We start from the raw sequence: 24,507 nt of genomic DNA on the forward strand, positions 1-24,507 counted from the left end.
TTTATGACTGATAAATTAAACAAAGTCAGCATCCTTTCAGCTATCTCCCAGCCTGACACTGTCTAGCCCCATGCTCCTCTCTGACCTTATTTCCTATTGCTCTCCCTATCAAACACTCTCAGCTACCCTAGGCTCCTTGTTTTTCTCCACATGAGGCATCCTCCCACCTTAGGATCTTTGCATTTGCTTTTCCTTCCCTGTAAATACCCTTCCCTCATGAAACTTCACAGCAAATCCCTCCACCTCCTTCAGGCCTCTGCTCAAATGTCACCTTCTGTCTGAAGCCTTCCCTGACCTCTCCATTTAAAATTACAGTTACCTGTCCCTCCCCAACCTGGGCCATCATGTGGGCCACCTGCTCCCCCACTTCCCGCCTCATTTTCTTTATGGGACTTATGAACATAAGATTCTCTATATCTTATTTATTTTATTTATTGTCTTTCTACTTTCATCACAAAGGCAGGTATTTTTGTATTTTTTCACTGTAATAATCCCAGCATCCAGAACATAATAGAACCTAGTACATGCTTAATAAATATTTGTTGAATTAATAAATTAATTAACTTTAATTTTTTCTGTACATGTTAAATTGACTTCTAAGTTTTTCTAGGCCTCAAATATTTTAGAGGCCCTGAAACGGTGCACAGGCCACAGGCACCGTGTCTGGAGTGCCTAATGCACACAGCCTGATGCACGGATACATGAACGAGAGGGGCATCCTCCTCCCCGCTTCCCAGCCCGCAGACATCAAACTCCCCGTACTCCTAACCCAAGGCAGCAGACGCTGTCTGTGCTCTTCTCACACCCCCCTGAACCCCTTTTACGTACAGTCTCTCTGTGCCCTGCCTCCACCTCGACTTTCTGTGAGCTTCGCCTGTAACTGTGAATTTTTTAGGGGGCTGCCACAGGCTATGGGGGCTGCTTTGCCACATGAAAGAGAACCAGAAGTTCCTGGGCGTTTATGCCCCTCCCAACTGGCTCTCAGCCAGCGGCCAACTGGAGGAGGAGTCTAAAGATCCAATTCTTCGCCACCAGTTGGGAGAAGATCTGAGGTGTAATTTGTACCCCAGAGCTCCCCACAGGATGAGGCTGAGGCTGAGATTTGCCTGAGTTCACACCTTGCCTGCTTGCTTCCCCTTCCCTCCGCTGCTTCCCCCATCTCCTCACACAGTCCTTCTGGGAGTACATGCTCAGTAAATCCCCTTGCGCGTGACTCTCATCTCAGGCTCTGCTTCTGGGGAATCTGACCTAAGGCACCCCAGCAGCCTCCCCCGCACACGTCCACCTAAGTTCCCTGAGAGACGAGCGCCACTGTGACCACTGCTGGTGGCAGGTGCCTCCCTGCACAGTGGCTGAAGTGAGACTTCACAATGCTCTGCCCGGTGCAAACGCTCTTCTGTGTGCACAGCCATCGCCAGGCAGATGCCTGAGAGGACGGAGACATTACAGGATGAAGCAGGTACAGAAAATGACCACATGATACTCAGAAGCCCTGAGGTTGAAAGACAATGCCAGAACATCGAGAAATGGGTTCAAGCTCAACTCATCTACAGATTTGTTATGTGACTCCAGATGGAACTCCATTTGATAAATTCAAGCTATCTTGCCCTCCAAGATCAAGTTTGTATTGAGCTTTTGATTCTTCCAAAGAAAAGGTACCACTGCATAGCTCTTGTTTCTAGCCTGCTTGTTTGAATTAAAGGCTTGCAGCATTTTAGTTTATGATATCTCTGGGGAGGAGTGAATATGTCAGTGTAATTAACTCATCTGATGAGAGAGGTCTTGTTTATTTCCCCTACAAAATAACAGGTGGTGGTGGAGCTCTGATACATTATGGTGATATGAAATGCATTTAGAATAAATCATACTAAATAAATAGGGAGACAAAAATGATTTCAAGGTACATTTTTTATTGTTTTAAATTAAGTTTTGAAAGTGAACAGCTGTATACCAAAAAGCCACAAAGCTGCTACCTACCCCCAATCTGCTCTTCTGAGAAAGGGAAAACGGCATTCTCAAGTTCAACCCACTAGGACTAATAGAAACTTGAGTGTTGTCTTCAAATTATTATCCAAACAATCAATGGGTTTCTGAGAACCCTCTTTGGGCATGGGAAATGGCAGTCATATCAGTTTGCATAATCAGTGAAAACAACCATACACGATTCATTTTACCAAATCCATAATGACATTCATTTAATAAACAAGTAAGAGCATCACCATGTGCTGGGCATTAAGTAAATAAAAACAAATAAAACAGAGGTTTTGCTACTGGGAGCTCACAGTCTAGAGAAGTATGGTTGATAAAGAGGTATTTCAGGGATTAAGATGGTAAAGTATATCTTCCTCCCTCCAAAAACTTTATGAAATTCCAGAAATTGATTTGGTTTTGTTTGTTTTTTGCAATTAAATGAATCATGATATTAGAAAGCAAGTAGATAAGATAATGTCCTTAAACCAGAAATGTGGAAGAATTCCTGATAGTGAGAAGATTTGATTGGAGCTGTGGAGATGTTAGACTGTAGGAAACCTTGAGAAGGAGGAAATGGTGTAAGGGAAGAAGCGAGAAGTGGAAAAAGAATGAGGAAGACAAATGGAAAAGGAAAAAGGCTCGTGTGGGGAGAGTTGGAAGGGCTGAAAGGAAGAGCAAGGGCTGGGAAGAGGGGAAAGGGTGGCGACAGTGAGAAGACAGAGGGAGGCTGAATAAGACGGATGCGACAGCTTCTGTGACAGCTGGAGCAGCAACAGAACTCTAGCCTCACGGGCCACAGTCAGGAGCAAAGGGGCCCTGAATACACTGAATAATGGCCCTTAAAGATATTAGGTCCCAGTCCCTGGAACCTGTACATGTTACCTTATATGGAAAAAAATGTTCTTTGCAAATACAGTTAAATGAAGGATCTTTAGATGGGGAAATTATCTGGGATTATCCTGGTGTTCCCTAAATGCATCACAAGGGTCCTTACAGGAGAAAGGCAAAGGGAGATTTGACACATCGACAGAAGAAGAGAAGACAATGTGACCACAGAGGCAGAGACTGCAGAATGTAAATCCAGAATTTCATATTGTTCCTCAAGAAGAAATTCTAGAAAGAGAGAAGGAAATTATAAAAAAAATAATAATAATCTCCTAGAGCTGAAGAAAGAAAAATACCTTTAAGTTAAATGGGCCTTTGGAACATCAAGCAAGATAAAAACAAATAATAATAAAAGACTCGCCCCTATATACATTATGGTGAAATTTCAGAAAAAAAGACAAAAAATAGTAATTTGAAAATATACAGCTCAAGTAGTTTTACCTAAAAAGGTTAAAATTCTGATTGTCATTAGTTTTCATTGACAACATCGTAGTCTAGAAGACAGTGCATCTAGAAGGAAAAGATTACAAACTTAGAAACTTGTACCTAAGTAAACTAGCACTCAAATGTTTTCTAACATGTAAGAAATCAGAAACTTTATACCATCCACAGGGTCCCTTTGATTGTCTTGAAGATGTACCACAGGAAAATTACCAAAGAATCTATGCTAGAGGAAGGTGACATACAAGGAGAGGGGAAACAAGTAACAATAAAACATAAGGTCAATTTTAACAATTAATGAGTTACCTAAATATTTTTAATAAGAATTTGGAACTGAAATCCCCAAAACATCATTTACATGGAAGGTTAAGAGGTAGGGCTGGAGGACAGAGTAAACCATGCTAAAGTTTTTCTCTTGTTCAGAGGGAAGACATAAACACCAATTAACTCAAGATGTGGCTGGAAAAAATATACCTTCATATGTATGAGTTAAGATTTAAAGATAAACATCAGAAAAAGGTAAATAAGATATATAACTGTGAAACTACACTAAAGAAAAAATGAAACCAAGTAAATTCAATCCACTAATGAAAGTCAAAGTTTGGAAAAAGGAAAAAAACACATGCAGTAAGTAAGAGATATAATACACTGGTATATAAATATTCAATAAATAAATATAAATGAGTTAAATCCATTTATGAAAAAAGCAGATATTGTAAAATAACAAACATTTAATAGAACATAATAATATTCACTTTGCGTGAAAAATAGGGTGACATAGGCAGCATAGAACCAAGAGAAATATTTTTAAGATGGCAGAAACTTTAGCCAAGTTAAAATGCTGATGAGAGGGAATGGATAGAGGGAAATGAGATGAGAAAGGAGGTAACGCATAGATTGATGTCTCTGAAAGCTAGGAGAGACTGGATCCAAAGTCAGATGGAGGGATTCCCCTCAAAGAAGAAGAAAAAAGCCTCCTGACTATTCAGACTTACAAGCTGTGATTGGAGTCAATAACCAAGATTTTTCTAGTATCACCATGCTGGGAGGGTTCTTTATAATAATACATTTTCTCATCAGAACATAATGAATGTTTATTATTAAGAAGTTAAAGAAGACAAATATTACAAAGGAAAAATATAAATATTTCCTAAAGCTCCATCTTTCAGCTTTCATCCACTGTTATTTTAAGTAAAAATCAATGTAATTCAATTTTTTGTTTTTTTATGATCAAAGTTGCTAAATACTCCCCTTCTTTTGATTTCTTTACGTATCATCTTTCCACTGAATAATTAAGAATACAGCTGTTCTGATGGAACAAGAGCCATAATTTAATATTAATAAATCTTAACTCTGCTTGGGTTATTCAAGATTATTAAAAAGTATAATTCCTGCTCAGCCCACAAGATCTCTTCCAATCCCACAGATATATCAGGCCCCTGCTGAGATAGTTCTCTCTCTCTCTAGAACAGAGATCAGTCCAAAGAGGTATGAGTTCAGAGGCAAGTCTTCCCACCCTGGAGGTCTCATGACAAGAACATATGTCTCAAGGAAAAATCAGTCTTAAATGAACATCAGTGATAGATAGTGATCAAGAATATGAACTCAGGAGCTGAACCTCTCGGTTTTAAATCCAAACTCTACTGAGCCAAGTCCTCCTTGAGTGTGAAAGTTCATATTTATATTAGCAAAGATCTACTGAATTCCTACTCTATGCCAGGCCTGTACTAAATGTTTTTATGGGCTAGGTCTTTATCTGTTCATTCATTCAAGAAATATTTTTCATCTCTTCTTTGTATTAAGAACCAATAGGTCTGGGAATACCAGAGTGAACAAAATTAGGGATTGTCTCTAGTCTACTAGAATCTGTTGTCTAAGAAGGGAGAAAATCAATAATCAAATAATCTCTCTTTTAATCCTCAGAACAGCTCTGTAAGTAAGGCACCATTATATCACTTTGCAAAGGAGGTGTTTGAATCTCAAAAGAGCCCAAGGTCCCAGCTAGTTAATAGTTGAGTCTAGCTCCAGAGCCCACCCTCTCTACCACTTCCCTATACTGCTGACGGTGGTGGGTGTCAGAGCCTCAAGTTTCTTCAGTACCTGGTTGGTAGGGGGCCTTTTGCCACCTCTCTGAATTCCCTGCCCTTGGGATCCCCTGGACTCATATTGCCTGCACTCTAGACCTGACACTACTCATGAGCTACTATCTGGAAGCCCATTCAAGTGGCCAAATCTTCAGCAGAGTTTGACCAGATTTTCTGTTCAATCCCTGTTTTACTCAGCATAGGAGAACTCCAAAAATCAGGCTACATTTGAGTAGCATTTTGCGTCTTTTGCAAGATTCAAAATAAGGAAATATCACCTTACATGTTTTCCTTTTGATTCATCCATATCTTTTAGGACCTTCTCTCAACAGCTCTGCCTCCTTCCTAGCTGAGGCTGAGCTTCATGTGCTACATCCTATTGTGGTCACTTCTGGTTCCCACATTCCTGTCCCACTATTCTGGAGGATCTTTTGACTGGACACTCTCTGGGAAAACCCAGCAATAAGAAAAGACTATTACCCTCAAAGCTCTTCCCTCTGTCATTTTCATTCAGCACACATTATACCCAGCCTGCATGGCTGGCATGCTCCCAAATTCTACAGGATCATAAACTCTGAAGGACCCAGGCCTTGGTTAAATCCTGCCTCTGCTATGTATCTGCTCTATGACATGACCCTGGACTGGTTCCTTAGACATTCTGACCTTCAGTTTATCATGTTATAATGTTCAGATCAATCTTATAGCTCCCAACAGATATGGTAATCATGAATAATCAAAGAGATACACTAAATTAAATGCTAACATGGTGCTTGACAAAGAATATGCTCAATAAACATTACCATCACCATCATCATTATATTATCACCATCATTATCACTATTATTTATGTCGGTCATTTAGGTCTTTAAACATGAAAACAGTGTTCTCGGTGGTGGTTTGGCACCAGAGAAAACCACTCTTCCTCTCACAGAAAGCCTTTTTAACTCATAATATAGCTGAGATGTGGTCACTTTTTACCCAGCTTTATTGAGGTAGAATTGACAAAACTGAGATATTTAAAGTGAACCATGTGGCTATATGATGTACATATACATTGTAGAAGGATTCCCCTCCTTGGGTTAATTAACACACCCATCAGAAAATGTGGTCACTTTTAAATAAAACAGAAATATAAATATATTGAATACAACATGATCTCTCATTCATTCTGAACATTACTGCTTGAAGGAAAATCGGTATAATTTGAGGATGAAAAGAAACATGAGTAGGAGAAGGAGGTGAATGTGGCACTTTTATAAGGCCTCGCTACTCAAAGTGTGGTCCACCGACCAGCAGCAGCGGCATCACCTGGGAGCCTGTAAGAAAAGCAGAATCCCAGGCCTCACACTAGACCTGCTGAGTCAGAATCTGCATTTTAAAATGTCTCAAGGTAATGCTTACACACTAAAGTATGTACTTTGGAGCATTTTCCTGGTCTTAAAGCTGGTGGTGTACTTTTTATGAAGTCAATTTTCACTTCTGAAATTCTGGATTCCCTTTTCCTAGATCTGTGTTTCACTAACATAACTATACTAACCAGCAACAATTAAGGTGTTTTTCAAAATTTACAAATTAAAATAAAATGTAATGCTGGTGAGGAGAAAGAGAAGATTTCAAAATTTACAAATTAAAATAAAATGTAATGCTGGTGAGGAGAAAGAGAGGAACAGGTCAAGACATTTTTCTGAGTTTACCGGAGCATACGTCTCAGAGGCCACTCACTGTGCCTGGGCCCTGGTTGCAGAACAGGCTAGCTGTGGGGCTGAGACTTCCGTCAGATTGGATTTCATCTAGAGCCTGTGTTCTGTCTTCTGAATCCTATAGTGGCAATTTCCATGTGGCCAAGAAAAGATGATCCAAAAAGGAGGCTCCTTATAAGCCAGGTGATGCTCCAGGCCTGAGTCAGCTGGATTATTTTTACTAAATCTTAAAGAAAAGACCATAAGTCTTCAAATCTTTGAGTCAGTTTCACCTGCAGGTCTCACTAGTGAGAAAAACCGGGGGCAAATATTCCCTGTCATAGAGTCTAAGAGTAGAGGCAGATTGTATCCATGACGCTCTCAGTGCAGACAGACACTGGGCTGTGTTTCTCACATGAGATGAGTGATCATTAAGGACAACATATGAACTTGTGGGCACTAATTTTAGGCCTGGCCCTGCCCTACACACTTTGTACACATAAGGGCATTTAATCACCAAAACAGCCCTTATAATTATCTCATTATTAACCCATTATTTTTAATAGCACATTAATAGTAGTATTAGTAGTTATATAGATGGGGCAGTAGAATTTAGAGGCTAAATAAATTACCTAAACTGAAAGACAGTAACTCAACATTGGTCACTCTAGGGCCCCAGTCTAGACTCATGTCTTTTCTGCTTACAAGGTTTCCTCACCTGGTGACCTTGGGGAGTGCAATGGAAAGAGCACAGGATTTGGTCCAAGGCCTGAGTTCAAATTCTACTAACACCATCTACGAGCTGGTGGACAGTGTCACACAGAACCAAGACCTGAAAGGCTTTTTCAGGCCAGGGTTCAACGTTCAGTCCACTCAGAGGCCAAATGTTCAAAAATGGGTAGGTTAGTAAACCTTCCCTGAGTAAGATTCCGTACTGTTAGTTATGACAAGCCTCAATTCTACCGAATCCTGCATGGTCACCATCGATGGGAAGAAGTAAGGGCAGCATAATAAATACAGGAAGTGCAAAGGTGTTCTCGTAAATAGAGAACTTGGATTTGATCTAGTGCAAAGACCTATTTTGTTGCTCAGAAAGTGAAAAGAAATTAAAAATAAGAATGTCCAAATAACCCAAATTTCCTGTTTCTCTTAAGGAAATCTGTCAATGCTGGGACCACACTCTGATGGGACAAGCAAATTATGCTGGCTTTGGTTCATCACTGTAGATTCCAGCTTGGCACTGTCCCCTTCACTCTCTGTTTTATGTGTGTGTGGTGTGTTTTTTTGTGTTTTGTTTGTTTGTTTTTGTTTTTTGGCCATACCCTGCAGCTTGCGGGATCTTAGTTCCCCAACCAGGGATTGAACCCAGTGCCACAGCAGCGAAAGTGCCAAGTCCTAAGTACTGGACCACCAGGGAATTGCCACTCTGTTCTCTTACACCTGCCTGATTCACCCACTTACCTCAGCCGCCTGGCCCAGGGAGATAACTGAATTTGCAACCCAGGCCATAAACAAGAGACCTGAGATAGCCAATTCAGGGCTAGCTGGAGTGAGGTTCCTCCTCCCCACCCACTCTAGAACCCAGGCTCAGGAGACCAAAGTCCTTGGTCCATAATGGGCATGTCATATAATCAAAATGTAACACATTTATCATTTCGTTTTCAAGGAGTGACTGCTGGAATTACATTTTGCATGTAAAACAATAACACAATTCTTAGCTGATCAGCAAATAAGTAAGAGAAAACAGCTTTATTATTTTGACAGTGGTTGGACTCAAAAAACACCCATCAAACCCCATTTCATGAGAGAGAGCACTAAGCAGAACTGAGCAAATATTTCACCTGAGTCTAGTCCAACACATGCCACCTCGAAGTTGACTCCTATAATGAAAATCTGTCGTTCGCAAATGACTCATCATGTGAAAACTCTGCTGACGATGTTGGAGATGAGGGTGATACATGTGAAAATGAAATTAATCAATATGAAGATGAAGATCAGCAGTCCATCACAGCCAAGCTGCTTGATAATAATGAAACTGGGGAACAGACAGGGCTCAAGAAAATCATGAAAGTGCAGGAAATGTCAGTGATAATCGTGAATCAGTAACTATTGCTAGAAATGGAAAAACAAGAGTAGGCAGACAATGGAAGAAATATTGTCAGGAAACAACCGCATCCATTGCTACCTCCCCAGACCAAGCCAGCAATCTCTCTCCCCTGAATTATAACAAATTTGCCTGTTCCCTACAGGATGTTAACCTCACAGCAGCCAGAATAATCCCGTTAGAACACAAATCACACTGAGGCACCCCTCTAATCAGAATCTTCTGCTGGCATTCGTGTCACTTGTTCATAAAAGCCAACATTCCCACATGACCTAAGACACTTGAATGACTGGGCACCCCATGACCTGTCTCACCTTCATGTACTCCAGGCACGTCAATCAGATACACAGTTTCTGAAACGCCAGCCGTGGTTCCTTCCCAGAGCACTCACATGTGTTGTTCCGTTCTTCTGGAATTTGCTTTCCTCAAGCAACCTCAGAACTTATTCCTCACTTCCTTCTGGTCTTTCCTTAAACGGCACGTCTCAGTGCAGCGCCCCCTAGTCAACCTGTCTGAAATTACAATCCTCTTCCCAAACACGCTACCCTACTTTCTTCCCTCCTTCACTTTCTTCTTAGCATATCACTCTCTCAAACACAAATATTTTAGCCAAGCGTCTGGTTTGTTGTCTGCCTCACTAGTTAGACTGCAAACTCCAGGAGGTCAGGAAGTTTTGCCTATTTTGTGGTCTGTTGTATCCCAAGTACCAGAAGAGTGTCTGGGGTGTAGTAGGTGCTCAGTAAATATTTGTTGGATACATGACTATAATTCAGAGATAAGCAGGAAAGGAATGATGATAACACCACATTAAAAGGCTTTGTTAAATTTATCACCTAGAAATATGTCCAGATGATAGCACCCTCCCCTTCCAAGAGGACTTGTAAAGGTAGCGAGACAACACCAGTCTTCTCCCAAGTGAACAGATAAAATACAGGTGACTGAACCACTACAGCAAAGAACTAGGACAGGAAAGGAGGCATCCTGGCCACCCTCGCCCCCTCCCCTCTGCAGTAGTTATATGGTGAGTCGTAGCCTGAAATCACCAGTCCCCCCCTTCTTCATCAAGAATCAAAATGGACTGATTTGCAATTCCATTGAACAGACATTTATTTACTGAATTGCGCTTGCAAAGACATTAAGGCTTTGATGTGGCAGAAAGGAAAAATTGTTAAGTTAGTTAGTCTTGGAAGGAGTTTTTCTTCCACTCATTTGTGAAGATTAATGATAAATATTGGGCATGAATCTGATTGTATTGTATTGGCACACATCTTCTGTAAAAACCATTAATGGTAATCCGGCAATATGTGATGCTTATCTGCAAAACTATAGCAAGAACAAGGGTTAAGAACTAGAAAATGGTGCATTTGCAAGATGTCCATTCTCAAAATGTATTATCTGCATCTGGGCAAGTCCCCCTCCTCTGTCTGGGAAATGGATTCTCTAACAAGGTAGATCCCTGTCAAGATAGGTACGTGGGCCAGAGAGGGGGGACCACATGAGCTGATTCACCTCAGAGAGCTGTATATCGAAATTGGTAAGTATAACTATCATTATCCTTTCTTGTTCCTTCAACTCAGAGGAGATATCTTAAAGGTTCAGGAAGCCCTCCTGAAAAATCAAGCTTGTGACTGTGCACAATATGTTTGCTTCCACAGTACTCTCTATAGCAGTGTTTCTCAACCTCAGCACTGCTGATATTTGGGGCTGGAAATTTTTTTGCTGTGGGAGGGCTGTCCTGTGGACGGTAAGATGTTTAGCAGCATCCCTGACCTCTACCCACTAGATGCCAGTAGCACTACTCCAAACACAATCAAAAATATCTCCAGATACTGCCAAATGTTCCCTAGAGGACAGAATCATCTTCAGTTGAGAACTACTGCTGTAAAATGATCTTTCCATAAATTGAATTATATTTTCACCACCTACAGTTAAAAATAATACATGATTAAGTTCTATAAATGTATACATATGGTATGTTTGATAGCCACCCGTTCCTCCCCTTACGCATTACTTTCACCATAATTCAGGCTCTTGGGAGCTCTGTCCTAATCAGGGGGGAAATTAGATTGCAAGAAATAGAAATCCAACTCAGCTGGACCAAGTGAAGAAGTGTGTCTTAAGTAGGCAGAAAAATTTCTCAGCCCAAAGGAAACAGAGGAAGGACTTCCAGGACTTATAGGATACGCAAGCAGTCAATCACTTTCTTCTCTCCTCCTGCACTTCCTTCTCTTTCATTTCTCCCCCACTATCATTTGTCCTCCACGTAGCAGTAAGAGTGATTCCTTTAAAATATAAATCTGGTCATGTTATTCCGTGGTTTTCCATCATGCTTAGAATAAAATCTCAAGTTCATACCATGATCCCAAAACACACCTCATCTGTTCTCTGACCTTATCTTGCCACTTTCTCCCTCTCTGTCTTCTCTAACCACAAAAGCCTTCTTGCCACTCCGAATACACTCACACCTCACAGCTCTTGAGCTTCTCCTCTTCCTACAGTGTTCTTTCTCCAGATATCCACGTGGCTTACTCCTTCACTTCATTCAAGTCTCTGCTGAAATAGGACATTTTCAGAGGGGACTTCTGTGGCTATCGTATCCAAAAGAGCAACCCTCCCCCCATTAGTCTCTGTATCCTTAGTCTGCTTTTCTTCCTCCATAACTCTTAACTCTATAACGTAAATTCTAGCAGTGTTATTTGCTTATTGTCTCTCCCTCACCTCCATAAAGCAAATTCCAGGAGATGAGGCCATTTCACTCTCACATCTCCAAAGCCGAGAACCACAGAGGCTGGGACTTCTCAATCAATATTTGTTCTGAATCAGTATTTGTCAAATGAATGGATATATCATTCTTCATTCTCAGAAGATGGACTCCTATGTTCAACACCCTTACAGGTAGTTCATCAAAGATATTCCAAAATGTCAGCTTAGGACCCTGACTTTGTGAGAATCTCCAGTTTGGGATCCACATCAGTTAACTAATCCAGTGTCTGTATCATTCTAAATTTGGGGAGAGAAACTATCTGATCTGGCCAATTTGTTTGGATGCCCACTTCTTGTCCAACCAGCTGGAGTCAGAGAGCAAGGCTTCTAGGGCTAAATCTTCTAAGCCATAAACAGGGCAGATTCTCTAAGAAATGGGGTGTGGAAGGAGCTTAGGTATTGGGTATTTTCAACCACCCCACTGTCATACTCTAAGAGCTTCCTGACTGATCTTTCTCAAGGAGCCAGGGAATGAAGCTCCTTCACAGAGTCTAAAACTCAGAGTCATGTTGGCAGGGCAGAGTAGCTAAGGTCATACTGAGGCCAACAACCGTGGCAAGTGGGTGCTAACCCCGACCCACCACCACTACCTTCAGATCATTACTAGGAGTTTTAATCTTGAAATCAAAGAAAGATGCCAAGATCAAAGTCAAAAGAGGAGAATATAATTAGTCTCAAAGACCAAGAAAAGCAAGCAGAAATTATGTCCAAACTTGCAATCAGACAGGGTCTAGGCTGAAGTGTGGCTGGACGTACATATGGGAATGGGCTGTGGGGGAGAAGGGAATACTGACACTCAGATAGGGAGACTTAAGCCTATGGCTTGAATATGAAGAAATAGGTAGGAAGTAGAAGTCTTACCTATCATTTGATAAGGGAGTCTTTCACAAAAGCGTGGGCAGAACAAGGTTGCTTAGCAGCAGCACGATGAGGACCTGACTCTGACCCCTGGAGGGGATGTCTGTACACTGCCTTGGTCTTACATGGCTTTCCTGGTGTGAGAAGGTATGTGAAGGCTGATCTTAGCAAAAGTCAGTGATGTGGCTGGGCACCAGGCCCAGAGGATTTCTCATGGTCCTAATAACCAGCTTCCATCATAAGTCAATTCATCATGTACACTATTTCTACATTAATGTTATTAAAATGACACTTAAGGCATGTCACCCCTTTGTTCAGAAGCCATGAGTGACTCATTGATGCCTACTGGATGAAGTACAAATGTTTCAACCCTGCACTTACCATCTTCCATGATTTATACTAAAGAGCTTATTGTACAAGAACCAAAGAACACAAAACTGAGTGTTATGTGTTAAATTGTGCCCCCTCCCCCCTAAAAATGGTACCTTGAAGTCCTAACCCTCAGTACCTCAGAACCTGACCTCATTTGGAAAAAGGGTTTTTGCAGATTTAACCAACTTAATATCAGGTCATTTAAATGAGCTCTAATTTAATGTGACTGGTGTTCTTATTAAAAAGGGAGATTTAGGGCTTCCCTGGTGGTGCAGTGGTTGGGAGTCTGCCTGCCAATGCAGGGGACGTGGGTTCGAGCCCTGATCTGGGAGGATCCCACATGCCGCAGAGCGGCTGGGCCCGTGAGCCACAACTACTGAGCCTGCGCGTCTGGAGCTTGTGCTCCGCAACAAGACAGGCCGCGATAGTGAGAGGCCCGCGCATTGCGATGAAGAGTGACCCCCAGTTGCCACAACTAGAGAAAGCCCTCGCACAGAAACGAAGACCCAACACAGCCAAAAATAAATAATAAATAAATAATAAATAAAATGTAAAAAAAAAGAAAAGATGCTTGATATGATTTCAATTAAAAAAAAAAAAAGGGAGATTTAGACACACACACAGCACAGAGGGAAGACTATGTGAAGACACAAGGGGGGAAAATGGTCATGTCATGACAGAGACAAAGATTGGATTGATGCATCTACTCAACCAAGGAACACCATGGATTGCCGGCCATCATCAGAAGCTTGAAAAGGCAAGGAAGGATCCTCCGTAGAGCCATCAGAGAGAGCACGGCCCTGCCAACACCTTGATTTCACACTCACAGCCTCCAGGTCTATGATAGCATTAATTTCTGTTGTTTTAAGCTACCCAACTCATGATACATTCATCCCTCGGTATCAGCAGGGGATTGGTTCCAGGACCCCATGGATACCAAAATCCACAGATGCTCAAGTCCCTTATATAAAATGGTAGAGTACAGTTGGCCTTCCATATCCAGGAGATTCACTTCTGAATTTCAACCCACAGTTGGTTGAATCTGCAGATGCAGAACTGTGGATAGAGAGGGCTGACTGTACTTTGTTACAGCAGCCCTAGAAAACTAATACAGCAAGGAAATAATGCAACAGGATTTTTTTTGTTGTTTAATTTCACATGGCAGTAGAGTGACCAGTTGTCCCAGTTTGCCCAGGACTGAGGGGTTTTTCTCAGGAACTTTCAGTGCTAAAACTGGGAAAGTCCCAGGGAAACTGGGACAAATTTGTCACTTGTAGGCAGAGTTCCAGGGAGAAAGTAGACAAGTTTGCATAAAGAACCAGGAAGCTCCTCTTCTTAAGAGTCAAAGTTAGAACTGTCAGGGTAGGACTTGGTGGCCTCGACCCAGGCACAATGGCAAGAAAGGGCAAAGATACCCCAAAGATAAATTTAACATGAAGGTCTATAAATTAAAATTGGTAAACTAGTCCCCACAGGGACTGAATCAGGAGAGAGATAAAAGAAAACAGTATTTCCATCTTGGAGACATGGTGAGAAATAGAAATTGTCCATACCTGGTCCTCCTTGGGCAGATTCACCATACTTTCCCCAGCAATGAGTACTTTTTAAAAATTTATATTTGTTTATAGGATAGGTAGAAAGATATCTTGTTTTAATATGAATTTCTTTCTTATTAGGGTTGAACATTTTCAAATGTTCATTAGCCCTTTGTATCTCCTCTTTTGTGAGTGAAGTATTTGATTTTTTGCCCATTCTTCCCCATAGGTCTTAGTTTTTAAGAACTGGTTTGCATGAACTTTTCAATAGCAAATATATTTACATCTTTTGTGCCACATATATTGCACATATATATCCATGTTTAAGCTATGCCTTTTAATAGTATGCTTTGTGTTACTTTTTAAAGTATAGAAATTTTATTTAAATTGTTGATGTTTCCTTTATGATTTCAATCATTTTTTTTTAAGTTTAGAGAGTCCTTGCCCACACAGAGAGAAAATTTAAATTGTTTTTAATTTTTTAATACAAAGTGTTAATATTTTATCTCTGGAAATAGGGACCCATCTGGTTAAAATACTTATCTTTCCATTTTATTATTATTTTTTAACATCTTTATTGGAGTATAATTGCTTTACAATGGTGTGTTAGTTTCTGCTGTATCACAAAGTGAATCAGCTATACATATACATACATCCCCATATAGTCTCCCTCTTGCATCTTCTCCCACCCTTCTCATCCCACCCCTCTAGGTGGACACAAAGCACTGAGCTGATTTCCCTGTGCCTTGCGGCTGCTTCCCACTACTTACCTATTTTACATTTGGTAGTGTATATATGTCCATGCCACTCTCTCACTTCGTCCCAGCTTACACTTCCCCCTCCCCATGTCCTCAAGTCCATTCGCTACGTCTGCGTCTTTATTCTTGTCCTGCCCCTAGGTTCTTCAGAACCATTTTTTTTTTTTTAAGATTCCGTATATATGTGTTAGCATACGGTATTTGTTTTTCTCTTTCTGACTTACTTCACTCTGTATGACAGACTCTAGGTCCATCCACCTCACTACAAATAACTCAATTTCGTTTCTTTTTATTGCTGAGTAATATTCCATTGTATATATGTGCCACATCTTTATCCATTCGTCTGTCGATGGACACTTAGGTTGCATCCACTTAGGTTGATGCCCTGGCTATTGTAAATAGTGCTGCAATGAATACTGTGGTACGTGACTCTTTTTGAATTATGCTTTTCTCCGGGTATATGCCCAGTAGTGGGATTGCTGGGTCGTATGGGTGTTCTATACTGGCACAAAAACAGAAATATAGATCAATGGAACAGGATAGAAAGCCCAGAGATAAACCCACGCACATATGGTCAACTTATCTTTGATAAAGGAGGCAAGAATATACAATGGAGAAAAGACAGCCTCTTCAGTAAGTGGTGCTGGGAAAACTGGACAGCTACGTGTAAAAGAATGAAATTAGAACACTCCCTAACACCATACACAAAAATAAATTCAAAATGGATTAAAGACCTAAATGCAAGGCCAAACACTATAAAACTCTTAGAGGAAAACATAGGCAGAACACTCTATGACATAAATCACAGCAAGATCCTTTTTGACCCTAGGGAAAAGGAAATAAAAACAAAAATAAACAAATGGGACCTAATGAAACTTAAAAGCTTTTGCACAGCAAAGGAAACTATAAACAAGACGAAAAGACAACCCTCAGTGTGGAGAAAAGGGAACCCTCTTGCACTGTTGGTGGGAATGTAAATTGATACAGCCACTATGGAGAACAGTATGGAGGTTCCTTAAAAAACTAAAAATAGAATTACCATATGACCCAGCAATCCCACTACTGGGCATATACCCAGAGAAAACCATAATTCAAAAAGACACATGCACTCCAACGTTCACTGCAGCATTATTTACAATAGCCAGGTCATGGAAGCAACCTAAATGCCCATTGACAGACAAATGGATAAAGAAGATGTGGTACATATATACAATAGAATATTACTCAGCCATAAAAAGGAACGAAACTGGATCATTTGTAGAGATGTGGATGGATCTAGAGACTGTCATACAGAATGAAGTAAGTCAGAAAGAGAAAAACAAATATCGTATATTAATGCATATATGTGGAACCTAGAAAAATGGTACAGATGAACTGGTTTGGAGGGCAGAAATAGAGACACAGATGTAGAGAACAAACGTATGGACACCAAGGGGGGAAAGTGGCGGGGGCGGGGGGAGGGTGGTGGTGGGATGAATTGGGAGACTGGGATGGACATGTATACACTGATGTGTATAAAATGGATGACTAATAAGAACCTGCTGTATAAAAAAATAAATAAAATTCAAAACAAAAAAGAACCTACTGTACAAAAAAATAAGTAAAATAAAATAAAAAAAAAAAGAATATTCTAACCGTATGCTCATTCTAGACTTGGTGTCAATTTCTAGTTAATAATATTTCTGATATTTAATTTATTTCCAAATGGAAGATGTATATATAGTCATAATTTTTCTTTTTTTAACCAGATTATCCATCACTAGAATTCAAGGTTTTGATATTCTTAATATGAAAATAATAAAAATTAAAAGAACCAAAAAAAAAAAAAAAAAAAACCACAAGACAAAAAGACAACCCTCAGAATGGGAGAAAATTTTTGCAAACAAAGCAACTGACAAAGGATTAATCTCCAAGATATACAAGCAGCTCATGCAGGTCAGTATATAAAAAACAAACAACCCAATCCAAAAATGGGCAGAAGACCTAAATAGACATTTCTCCAAAGAAAATATACAGATTGGCAACAAACACATGAAAGGATGCTCAACATCACTAATCATTAGAGAAATACAAATCAAAACTACAATGGGGTATCACCTCACACCGGTCAGAATGGCCATCATCAAAAAGTCTACAAATAATAAATGCTGGAGAGGGTTTGGAGAAAAGGGAACCCTCTTGCACTGTTGGTGGGAATGTAAATTGATACAGCCACTATAGAGAACAGTATAGAGGTTCCTTAAAAAACTAAAAATAGAACTACCACTTTATTATAATAAAAAGTTGTGTCGTGTCTTTACTTATTCTATTAAGTAGCTCTCACTCTTCCTTCCTGTGGCTGGCACAACATAAACCAGGGCCTGGATTAGGGTGAGGGGGGTGAGGCGTTTGGAGCACAACGTTTAAGGAGGCTTCACTCTCAGGCGTGGAAGGATGGGAGGATTAATAGTTAATTAACTAATTATCATGTTTGAAAACATGCATGTGACACTGAAAACCTGAAGAATGACAGAGGGGGAATGCTATTGAAAATAAGAAGAGGAGTAAGAGAATAAGCCAACTTTCAAAAATTCTACCAGAAAATCAACTATACTCCAATAAAAATTTAAAAAAATAAAAAATAAAAAGCTTCTAGTATTAAAAAAAAAACTGTATCAGAAATAAAATTAAGGGGAATCTTCAAGATGGTGGGGTTGTGAGGATGAATTGGAATATGATTATTTCCTTGTTAATGGATGCGATACTGGAAAATCACACTAAACATCGCTTGCTTATCATTTTTGTACATATAGAATAAACTTTTTAGGGATATATTTCACTATACGCTATATTTCACATTTTTGGTAAGTGATATCTTTGGCTAGAAGAGAGCAAAGGCATTGTGACTCAAAACACCAAAAGTCAAGATTCATAATGGAATGCAGTCCATACTTTATCCCTTCCTTACTAACAGAAGAATAATCATCAGGCAACAGAAACTCAGGCCTCCCGCGGATTGCAACGGCTCTCTGTCCTTCTGCATCTAGTCTCCCAAATGCCGACACGGACTTGAGAGAGCTGGCTGTGAGCTTCCGTCCACTCTTCCCTCTCCACCTGCATCACATCCTCCTTCTGGGAGTTTCCTTTAAAGTTAGAGCTTAAGGGCTCCTATGATCTTCCACATTCAGGAGTCCAGAGTTCACCTTTTACAGGAGTAATGATTATATAGCATCTTTTATTTTTATTATGATTTATATAATTTATCTAATTATTAGTTAACATGTATAGGGCAGTATTCATAGATTTGATGTATTATATGTTCACTATCTGGGATTGTGGCTCATGTTTTTTCATCTTCCATTAAATTCCCCTGAAAATAATCCTCATGTTTTCTGCTTATGTACCCTCAGCCTCTATCAAGGACTAAATAATTCCCATTGATAATTTTTTTCTTTACTATAAACAGCATTTTCCTGTCATGTAACTTGGTCGTATAGGAGAGACCAAATCACTCCCTGCATATTTTTCTAGAATACAACCTTGGCATATATTGAAATCTTCTATCTTTACAGAGTACTCTGGGCCAATACTGTGTTAGGTGCTGGGAATTTGGGTTAACAAGACAGACTGACATGATCTTTACCATTAGGAAGAGTTCCAAACTAAGAGTTTAGAATATGTTTCAGTGAATACCTTCCCTTTCCTGGCCTAGCAGTCCTGCCTTCCAGCACCGTGGCACTTAAGTTTGGAGACAGGAATGAGCCACAGGCTCCTAGAAAATTTGGTGTGGTGCAAACAAGCTTACCTCTATTGTTTCCTGGCAGGAAGGAGTGGTGTAAAACAACTCTACAATTGTAAGCAACAATTTCCAAGAGAGATGCAAGACATTGCTGATATTGTCAACACCTTGTTGATTAACTTTCTTTGGAAGAGCGTCTATAGCAACTAATCAATAACAGGGCCAAATCTTCTCTCCATTACTGACTCTTTGGTTGATTGAAGTTTAAAAAAACAAAACAAAAAACTTATGTTTATGTAATTTTTAACAACTACCAGAACAAATCCTGAGTTAATGTTTGACAATCCAAATCCCTTTACAGGCCTCCTAGGGATTGCAAGTTGTTTATTGATCAAATCCTTGTGTTTGGCAAATGACTTTCTCTATGAAATAGGGGGAAGAAATTCCAGCAGTTTGAATGAGTTAGTCTTTTCTTCCAAGGCCGATAAAAAAATAATTTATACAGGATAATTATATGTGAATCAGCAAGTATGACAGTGAGACATCTTCACAGAAGGAAATCTTTGTCCAATTAAAAATAGTTAAACTGATTTCCTGTCTGTTAAAGAAAAAAGTAAACAAGAGACATAGTACATTAATCCTAAAAAGAATGGCTTGAAAATGAAGATTTAAAATCTTCCCTGAGAAAAGGAGTGAAATATGAAGATTTTCACCTATTTTTTCTTTAAAATGACAACATATGTTGAAATTACACATTTATAGACATGTATAACTTGAACGATTGGACAATTCTTCATTGAATTTTGTCCATTAACTATTACTTTTAGGCAGCAGCAACACCAAAATAATCAATAACCTATACAGCACCAGCACCAACCAATGAGAACAGGCACTCCCGTGCAAGCATTAACCCTTTAGCTGCTTGACTACTAGGGAGTCTTAGGATAGGGGCTTAGGTGGCAAGGATAGGGTAGGGACATTCAGAGGGGCTTAGGAAAGGACATATATACAAACTGGTGTGGCAATGCCAATCATCCTTGTTGAATATCAACTCTACTTTAAGTTCAAGTTCAAACCTCATTACAAAGGTTATCACAGAACCATCCCAATTCTTTCGCTGTGATATTTTGTCTTAAGTGATTCTGTATTACCATAATCCTAATTATACACTTTTGGTTTAAAGGTGAAGGAAAGGAAATAACTGAGGTGCAGCCCCTTTAAATGTCAATGAGGAAATGCAAAAAAGAGAAAGACAGTTTAATATCATGTACTTGTCAGTACTACCTCTTCCTTTTCGAGCTCTTAAATCTTTTTGGTGGGCTGCATTTAGTTTGGATGGTATATTAGGGTTCTTCAGAGAAACAGAACCAATGGGATATAAAGAAAGAGAAAGAGAGAGATTTATTTTAAGAAGTTTGCTCACACGATTGTTGGGGCTGAGAATTCCAAAAAATGTGTAGGGCAGTCTGGCAGGAAATTCAGGTAAGAGTTGATGTGCAGTCTGTAGTCTAAATCTGCAGGGCATGCCAGCAGGTGGAAAACCCAGGCAGGGTTTCAATGTTACAGTCTTGAGACAGAATAGCTTCTTCCCCTGGAAACCTCAGACTTTCCTTTTAAGGCCTTTGACTGATTGGATGAGGACCACCCACATTACGGACGGTAATCTGCTTTACTTAAAGTCATCTGATTGTAAACTGTAATCACATCCACAAATATAGATGCTAGGAATTCACAGCAATATCTAGACTAGAATTTGACCAAAATCTGGGCACCATAGCCTAGCCAAGTTGACACATAAAATTGATCATCACAGATGGGTATTTTGGAAGTTTAATAGTAGGCAGGATGATGGAGATGCTACTACATGGCAAAACCAAAAGCCCAGGACTAATTCTGTATCTTTAAGCATGAACTCTACTCCAGGCCCAGGGCCAAGCACAACTTTCATGTATACCTCACAATAGCCCAATGGGATAAATAGTGATTATTCAACTTTGTACATGACCAAACAATGGTTTAGAGAGATTAGGTTGCTTGCTATACTAGTCTCCTATTATTGCTGTAACAAATTAATACAAACCTAGTGGCTTAAAACAACACAAATTCATTATCTTACAGTTCTGGAAGTCAGAAGTCCAAAATGGGTCCTACTGGGCTAGAATCAAGGTGTTAGCAGGGTTGCATTCCTTTGGAAGGCTCTAAGGGAGAACTCGTATCCTTACCTTTTCCAGCTTCTAGAGTCTGCTTGCATTCCTTGGCTTGTGGCCTCTTCCTACATCTTCAAAGTCAACAGCATAGCATCTTCCAATCTCTCTCTCTGACTCTGATCCCCTTCTTGTGATGATACTGGGCCCACCCAGATAAACCAGGATATTCCACCTCAAGAACTTAATCATATCTACAAAGTCCCTTTTGCCAGGTAAGGTAACATATTCACAGGTTTCAGGGATTAGGACACCAGCATCTTTGGGGGATCCATTAGCCTGCCTGCCACACTTGGACAATCTCACAAAGCTAGCAGTGGTGGAGCCTGGATTCAAATCCAGTTCTGTCTGACTCCAGAGCCTACACTCTGGACCATGGTAGCATTTCACCTCTCACAAAAAGCACACAAACTGATTTAAATCATCAAGGTGATTATTTATTTCATAAGCAGTGGTAGGGACCATCAAAAGCATCGGTCATCGAGAAGTGTAAGCAGATTAACAAAGTACTGTTCAATAAGTTATCCAAAGGCACAAGAAAATGCTTTGTTATAAAGAATGTTTCAACATCATGGGATTATACTTTTACAAACAATTGAAAAAGTGAGTTCTTCAGGCTTCCAACACTAAAATGAAGCTTCTCTGATCATATAGATTAGCTACAAAGCCAAATTTGGAAGAGACTGAATTAAAGACAGTTTTTTGTCAGAAGAAAGAAGGGAGATGAATAAGGACACGTTAATGCCAAAGTTATGACTATTGTCCTCACACAAAATGCCCCAAAATCTCAAGGATCAGTTTTCTAACTTGACCTGCTCTAAGAAGTCATATGGATAAAATTAGGTTTGAAGGATTTGAAAAATAAAGCTTGGAATCTCCTGGCTTGTGACAGAAAGAAGAGGGATTCATTTACTCGGGTGAGGTGGGCTCAAAGCAGACCTCTAAAAAAGCACGAGTAAAACAGCCCAAGGAGAAAAATGGAAAATAATAAAACAGACGGCTCCATAAGAACTCACTGTCCGTTCTCACCTAATGGTCTTCTCACTAATTTCTCAATCAAGTTGCAAGACAACATTTAAAATAAATGACCATGGAAACAGCCTGTTCAAAGGTCATGAAACAGAGTGCCAGGGGCAAGAATGCCTAGTGCACAACTCAAATGCACAAAAAAACCTTACTTTTCAATAACTTGATTCCTACTTCCATTTTCTCTGCACTGAAAGATATTTTGCTATTGATTTACAGATGCGACCATCTCCAAAATACTACTTCTGTTCTTATTTTGTAGGAAGGAAGATTAAACAATAACGAAGAGAGAATTTTCATCTGCTTTCTAGGAACACTTCCTAAGAAATACTGTTTGCTGAACAGTAGACACCAGCGGTTCTCAACTGGGGACATTTGCAATGCACATTTGGCAATATCTGGAGAGTCTTTTGGTTGTCACCACTCAGAAGGTGGGGACAGAGGAATGGAGGGTGCTACTGGCTTCCAGGAGGTAGAGGCCAGGGATGTTGCTAAACATCCTAAAATGCTCAGGACAGTTCCAAGTCAAAGAATTATCCAGCTCAGAATGTCAACACTGACAAAGTTGAGAAACTCTGATATATATAGTGTAGCAGATAAGGATGGGGTTCTGAAACCAGACAGCCTGTGTTCAAATTCTGGCTCTTCCCCAGGCTGGATGAAAACCTTGAAATTTGTCTCTTCATCTCTAAAATAGATAATAAAAGCACCCACTTTGCAGGGTTCCTGGGAGGATCAAATAAATTAATCTAGGTAAGTGCTTAGCATATAGCCTGGCACAAATGATACACATGTTATTAGGTATATCATAATATAATACTAATCTCACTGACTAAAAATTATTTGTTACGTGCCTGTCTCCCTCAATTACCTCACTAAACTGTAAGCATCCTACAGGCCAGACTTGATCGTAATCATCTGTGTCACCTCAGCACCAAGCACAGGGCCTAAACAGACTTAAAACAAACTGGGAGTCCAAGACTCAACCCACTGAGAGCACTGAGTCATTATCATTGGTGCCAACCCCAACCTGCTCAGCCTTTGCCACTTCAAGCCACACCGGCCTGATGTCTTTTGTAACTGAGGGCTTTCTCTGACCTCCAAGTCTACCCCGTCTGCAATATGGGAGGCCCAAAGTGCCGGAGAATCAACACCCCCTGAGGCAGGCTTCAGCGAATGACTGATAGAAACTGGTGTATAGACACCCCAGCTCCCTCACCCCTGGGGTGGACAGCTCAGAGGTGTGTGTTCTACTGCCTCTGCTGGTTCCCCAGCAGGAGTACGTTGCCGGTGTCCAGAGTGGTAACTCCCTTGGTGACACACGTTCCCACCCTGGTCTCACCTTTTTACTCCCCTACCAATGTTTCTTGGCTTCACCGCCACATAAACTACTAAACTCCAATCCTCATCTCAGAGTTGGCTCCTGGGGAAACTCCAACTAACACTCACTATAAAAGTAGGATGGATCAAGTTGCCAGGAAGGTGATGTCCCTGACTTAAGTATTTTTACATATCAGTAGGGCTCTGGCTTTACTCCTGCTCATATTTCATCTCTCAGGGTATGTGTCCCCATCCACAAGACGGCAGGGACTGAAATGGGAAGTGGAAGAAGCATAATCCCTTTTCCAAATGATGAAATAAATAATTCTCCTCCAGGTCTGAGACTGGTATTAAATGAAACTTGAGGTAAACTTCCGAGCACAGCTTGGGGGCACCTGTGACTTCTAAATGGAGCTGCTCTGTTTCTAGGGAAATACATACTTTTAAAATTAAGCTTGAGGCTAAAAGCTTCGAACAATAAATCTCCCTGAGGCACACTCCTCTAGGGACAAATATACAGGGAAATTTTCAAAGAGGGTGCTTGGTTTATCACTTGGTGTCTCTTTTCCTCTGAGGAAGGAAGTCCCTTTATTTCTACTGAGAAATCGAGTCCACCTGGACCTCCTTAAAGGTTCAGGAGTTCTTCAGCTGTCCCCTACCGCCACCTCTTAAAAACCTCAGATCATTTATTTTTGGAAATAACCTTTTGGGAGTTGAAACAGATAGTGTATCAGTAATCACTGTTGTTCCTTATGCCCTGTCCTCACGACCTGAAGAAAAAAGGGTCAA

General features: G+C 40.3%; 1 long non-coding RNA gene across 1 annotated transcript; it reads right to left on the minus strand.

The window, feature by feature from the left end:
* Window positions 1–367: 367 nt before the first annotated feature.
* Window positions 368–23,857, minus strand: LOC309614421. The gene is made up of 2 exons (XR_014236167.1): window positions 13,772–23,857; window positions 368–13,415 (listed from the first exon to the last, which is right to left on the minus strand). It is a non-coding gene; the product is annotated as an uncharacterized lncRNA (long non-coding RNA).
* Between the last annotated feature and the right edge of the window lie 650 nt (window positions 23,858–24,507).

Source organism: Balaenoptera borealis, assembly GCF_965194805.1.
Source record: "Balaenoptera borealis genome assembly, chromosome: 16".
NCBI classification, from domain to species: domain Eukaryota; kingdom Metazoa; phylum Chordata; class Mammalia; order Artiodactyla; family Balaenopteridae; genus Balaenoptera; species Balaenoptera borealis.